A 6,000-nucleotide genomic window follows, 5' to 3' on the forward strand; every position below is an offset into this window, starting at 1 on the left:
TTAATGGGAGTGTAATGAAAGTGTCATGGACATTAAATTTGCTGACAAGAAAGATGAGAGAGAAAGGAGAGTATTATGAGATATGAGACAACTCGATTACCTAGTTCACAATGTTGATAATTGTGCGATGATACTTACCACTGAGACTGGTCTAATTTCAATGCAATGGAGGTTAATTGGCTCAAACGATTTCATAAACGATCTTTGCCTTCAGAACATCCCTCTCCTCGACAGACTTTTTACATGGTCGAATAACCAGGATTCGCCCACTCTCTCTGCCGCCTTGACCGCGCTCTAGTTAATCTTAACTGGAGTAGTTTTTTTCCCTGACACCATTATTTCTTCTAGCACCCGTGTCACTTCATATCATGTGCCCATTGTTTTACAAGCGGCCACCTCGGTATCCAAGCCCTCTGTTTTTCGTTTCAATAACCACTGGCTAGGCTCCTCCTCCTTCCCAACTATTGCCAGTCAAAATTGGGAAAGCCTTCTACAACACGATAACAACGCTGTTGCGTCCATCTGTCTTCATCTTAAGGGAGTACGTGATGCCGCAAAAAAGTGGGATAAAAACCGCAAAAACCCAAGTGTCTTAGTCACAAACTGCGGCATTGTGATTGACTTTTTCGACAAGGTTGAGGAACTCTGGCCCTTAGGGAATCTGGGACGGCGTCTCAGGTTTTTTGGTCAAAAAATTTCTTAGTATACTAATACCACTCTTGGCTGATTACTTGAGACGTGGGAAAGTGAGAGATTGTGACCTGGGTGATGACAATACAAAATATTTTTTAGATGTGTGCCACTATACGTCTCCGGAAAAATCAAATACAAGTACCTTACCTTGGGGATTCTACTGTCCATTCTCATTCTGGAAAAGAGAAGATCTTCATGACTTTTACCACAATCTACTTGGAATTTCCTCTCCCACAAACAACCTCGACAACCTAGCTTCCTTGCTGGCCCCTACTGCTCTTGATTCCTTCCAGAGCTCTTCCCTCGTTGCAAATTTCACCATCCCTGAAATAAAAAATGCACTGTGGGCTATGAAAAATGACTCTAGCCTTGGCCCTGATGGTTTTGGTCCAGCTTTTTTCAAATACTTCTGGAATCTTGTGAGTCCCCGTATCCTTGATCTCTTTGATGAGTTTTATAACAATAGTGCCGATCTACAGAGAATCAACAAGTTTTATATCATTCTTTTGCCAAAACAAAAGTTGGTGTTACTCGGCTTGACCAATTTCGACCCATCTCCTTACAAAGTTGCCCTTTGAAACTTATAGCCAAAGTTCTGACCACTAGACTGTAGCCTTTAGTCCCTCATCTTGTTCATCCTGATCAAACCGGTTTTATCAAGGGCCGGAGTATTTCAGAGAATTTTATTTATGCCGCTGAGCTTCTACAAACTTCCTACAAGCGCGGTGTCCCTACGGTTACTTTAAAGCTTTATTTCAGAAAAGCTTTTGATTATATTGAATGAGCTGTGCTGGACCGTGTCCTGAGTGCCAAGAAGTTCCCTGCCAAATGGAGAGAGTGGATTGCGAACATTCTGACAACGGGAAATGGATAAATTGTAAGAAAGGTTTACGACAAAGTGGTCCTCTTTCCCCATATCTCTTTATTCTTGTGGCTGATGTCCTTCAACAACTACTCACCAGTGCTGCTGCAAATGGTGTGTTTGCACATCCAATTGTCCCCAGTGCCCCCTGTCCTATTCTCCAATACGCAGATGACACTTTAATAATTCTCAAAGCAGATAAAAATCAACTTTTTGCCTTAAAAGTGACACTCCAAATCTTTTCTATAGCCACTAGGTTACACATAAACTTTGAGAAAAGTAATTAACTCCCCATTTCATTGATGCAGACTATGCTAGCCACCTTGCCTCCATTTCTGAATGCCATGTCTCCTCTTTCCCCAGCCATACCTTGGCCATTGTAACACCTGCCTCGCGGACAGTCCGCTCTGGGGCGGCGGACGGTCCGCCCAGGCGACGCCCAGATATTTATCTAGATGGATGTGGGACCCGCCTGTCATTCCTCCTCCTTCTTCTCACTTCGACCAGTGATGAGCGGAGCTCGTCCGCTCTCCCCGTCGTCGCCCTCCTTCCGTTGATCTCCCTCCTCCGGCCATCACACCTCGATTCCTTGCGCGAGCATCGTCCCCAGCACCTCCTCCACCTTCCCCAACCCCCAGCCCGGCTTCTCCCCGGCCGGAATCGCCCAACCACCGCCGGTCACCATTGGAGGCGCTTGAAGCTTGCTCCACCGTCGATCCGCTTCTCCAGTCATCCTCCGCCCGAACCGACCGCGGGAATGGATTCGTGGTGAGTTCCTTGTGCTCTCAGGCCTTTTTTCCCCTTCTGTTGTGCGCCGCCGGTGCCGGTGAACGGCTGCCGCCGCCGCCGCCGCCGCGCTTGCTGCTGCTTGTTGTGCGGTGTCCAGGGATATGAGTCGCGGACGGTCCGCCTAGGTGGGCGCGGACAGTCTGCCGGTCAGGTTAGAAGTTGTCCAGAGACGATGTTGTCATTGGTGGTTTCGCAAATTGTACAGCGGACGGTCCGCTATTGGAGAGCGGACAGTCCGCTGTAGGGATCGAAGTTTGTCCAGAGACGAAATTGTCTGGTGGGGTTCGCAGGGGTGAACTATGGACGGTCCGCCAAGGAGGGCCGGACAGTCCGCCGTAGAGTCTAGGATTTTGTCCAGAGACGTTGTCGTCTCTGGTGAATTGGCAGAATGAATTGCGGACAGTCCGCCAAGGGGGGCCGGACGGTCCGCAATAGAGTTTAAGATCTTCCCAGAGGCGTCGTTGTCTCTGGAGGTTTGGCGTGGGTGTATTGCGGACAGTCCGCTAAGGGTGAGCAGACAGTCCGCCAGCCAGTATAGAAATTGTCCAGTGAGGTAATTGGGTCTGGTGGGTCTGCAGAGTTGAACCGCGGACGGTCCGCAAGGCATTTCAGTTTGATGTGTAGTAGTAGCATCATTGAGCTGCACTTAATTATTTCATATGCATTCGTGTAGCACCCGCCATTGAGGACGCCGTGTTTGAGGTGATTGCGGCACCGCAGGAGCAGCCGGATCAAGCACAGGAGGAGAGGCGTGAGAACCCAGCCCAAGGCCCGTCTGGTCCTAGTTCTGAGCAACAGCCACAAGGCAAGCCCCGGTGCATATCCTATTATGTTAAATTATGACACATATATACGTAACTATTACTTGTGCATTAGGTTTAGGAATTGTTTGGAACCTTAGTTGCATGATCCCTAGGATTCCCGGAGTTATACTAGTATGTATAAGACGATAGAAGTGCTATGCTTAATGAGTTTCTGGTAGAAGACGAGTGATCTCTTGCACTCGCGAGATATATGATGTTTAGAAGACGAGTAATTTCCGGATTACTCGCAAGAGATGAGATATAATTATATTCCAGTACATAAGATGTTGAATTCGATATGGAATAAATGGAGATTTGAGACCGGACGGGGGAAAGATGAGGATGTTTAGGTATGGCAGCAGGACATGGTTCCTGGTTGTCTTAGCCCCGTCTGTGTCGATTAAGGACCGGTCGTTGTGGCAGTGCTGATCGGGGATTGAATTGTACTAACCGCATGCCGGGAGTAGGAGGTAGTCGAAACCGGTAAGCCTAGTACTGCCTTGCTTCGAAAGTATATGACTCCATCTCACCTCCTGGGGTAGTCGAGTAGTCGCAGAGAATTGAGGATGCATGTATTACTTTTGGTGGTCTCATGTTGAGCTCGGCTGACCATATGATGGTGGAGCGGTCCTGTAGTTCGAGGCGGGGAGGGGAAGGGTTGGTGCGTGTGGTCCGACGGGGGTTATACGTGCCGTGTTGGTTAGGTCCACCTTGCAAGGTTAAATCGGATCGATTCGCCGTGTCTCGCGGATATGAGGGCCTTGATCTCTTTGTCGCCTCGTAGGAATGAATTAGAAATATTGGTGCTAAATGATGGTACTATTTTGAATCATATTTGTAATGCTTCAACTTGATTGCTTTAGAGATGCCAACATTAGATGAGAGTCTTTCTATATAGAACATGTGGCTAAAATATTGAAAGTAAGGATCAAACTATAGATGCTTTTCTGCAAAACAACTCACTTGCCAGAAAGCCGTGCATGTCTAGATAGGGGCTATGTATACCCATGGTCGGGTAAGCCTTGCTGAGTATTAGTATACTCAGGGTTTGTTGCCACAATTATTTCAGGACACCCGAATGTCGACTTCTGTCCCTGCTGCGTTAAGTTCATCCGTCGTGATGCAGAGGGATGGGAGGTTGTGGAGCCCGACGCTTAGTTAGGGATCTCCTCGGGTACTCTTTGTTAGTTGTAGATCCTTTCCTCTATTCGGACTTTATTTTCGGTATTGTAAAGTTTATAGATTATGTATGTATTCAAACTTGGTTTGTAAAACTCAAGGTTGAGTCTTATGTATATTGTTGTATTTTCGAATGTATGTCGTGTTTGTACCATCTGCGCCACCTTCGCGTGGGACTATCGGTGTTGTTTCGATCGGGACGTGGGTTGAGAAGTGATCGCCAAATTAAGCCGTTAAGCTAATGCGCTCGATATGTTCAAATGACGGCCATTACGCTTAATTAGAATTTTAATTTGGCGGTTCTGTCACAGCCATCCTCTCTCACCACAAAGCTTTGCACCAAGGATTTCTTGCCTATGATTGCTGCTTCCGAATACTTGGCAGGGTGAAGGGGGCATCTGTTGAATGAAATGGGTAGAACCACCCTTGTTACTTATGTGCTTGCTTCTGCGTCGGTTTACCATATTAGCTCACTTCACCTCTTTAAAGGCACTACTGAATCCTTGATCCGGAGACAACGTGCTTTCCTATGGACTGGAGAAAGTAAGTGCCATGGGAGTCAATATAAAGTTGCTTAGGATGATGTCTCCCTGCCCAAAGAAAAAGGTGGTCTTGTGTTCCAAATCTGGCAAATAAAAACAGGATCCTCCTTAAGAAGTTTCTCTTCAAATTCCACTGTGCACCATCTGCTCCCTGGATTGATTGGCTCAGGAACGCTTACGATTGGAATGATCACTTTGATTTTGGTGATGATATCTCTCTGATAACTTTGATTTGGAAAGACATTTATGATTAGCTTCCCTCCTTTAGAAATGAGGCTAAAGTTTTGATTGGAAATGGCCTTATGATGGCTTTTTGGTTAGATTTGTGGTTTGGATCCATCACCTTGGCAGATATGTTCCCTGCCTTGTTTTCACATACCCTACGTCCGAACGCCTCGGTTGCTCGCCGTTCTGTCTCAAACTTGCAGCTCTCCCTCTGGCCAAGATTAACTGCAGCTGCGACCTAGGATTTAGCGGAGCTCTTGGCCTTGATGGCATCTGTTCAGCTTGATGAATCCACCAAAGACAAATGCGTTCTTCGAATCAATGGTAAAATTCTGACCTCAAGAGACAATTATCTCATCTCCTTTCAAGAGTTACGGGATGATCCTTTTGCCCCTGCCATCTGGCGAAACTACTGTCCTCAGAAGTGCAAATTCTTCCTTTGGCTATTACACAAGAACAGATTAAGTACAAGATCACGTCTCCTGCGCTGCAATATACATAGTGATAGGCAATGCCTGTTTTTGCTCCTTGGAAGAAGATTGCTTTCATCTATTCATTGCTTGTCCACGCAGCAATAGTTTTTGGTGCTTCATCGGTCTAGATGTTGTGTCGCTCCCTGCTACTCTCAAAATGGATCAGCTTTGGCCGGTGAATCCCTTTTCAGAAAATAACTTGCGGATCCGCAGTACGGTCCTCACCTGTGTCCTATGGAAAATTTGGAAATGTAGAAATGCCAAAGTTTTTCGACACGAAGATGAAACTAATTTAATGATCTCAAGGCGTTGCAGCGAAGATCTCTCCCTTTGGTTCAATAGGTGCTCATCCCCTGAGGATAGGCTAAAGCTAGTAGCTTGGAGTAATTTTTTTCCAATGTAATTCAGTTTTTAGCTTTAGGTAGTTTAGGCTC

Source organism: Panicum virgatum, chromosome 1N (genome assembly GCF_016808335.1).
Source record: "Panicum virgatum strain AP13 chromosome 1N, P.virgatum_v5, whole genome shotgun sequence".
NCBI lineage: Eukaryota > Viridiplantae > Streptophyta > Magnoliopsida > Poales > Poaceae > Panicum > Panicum virgatum.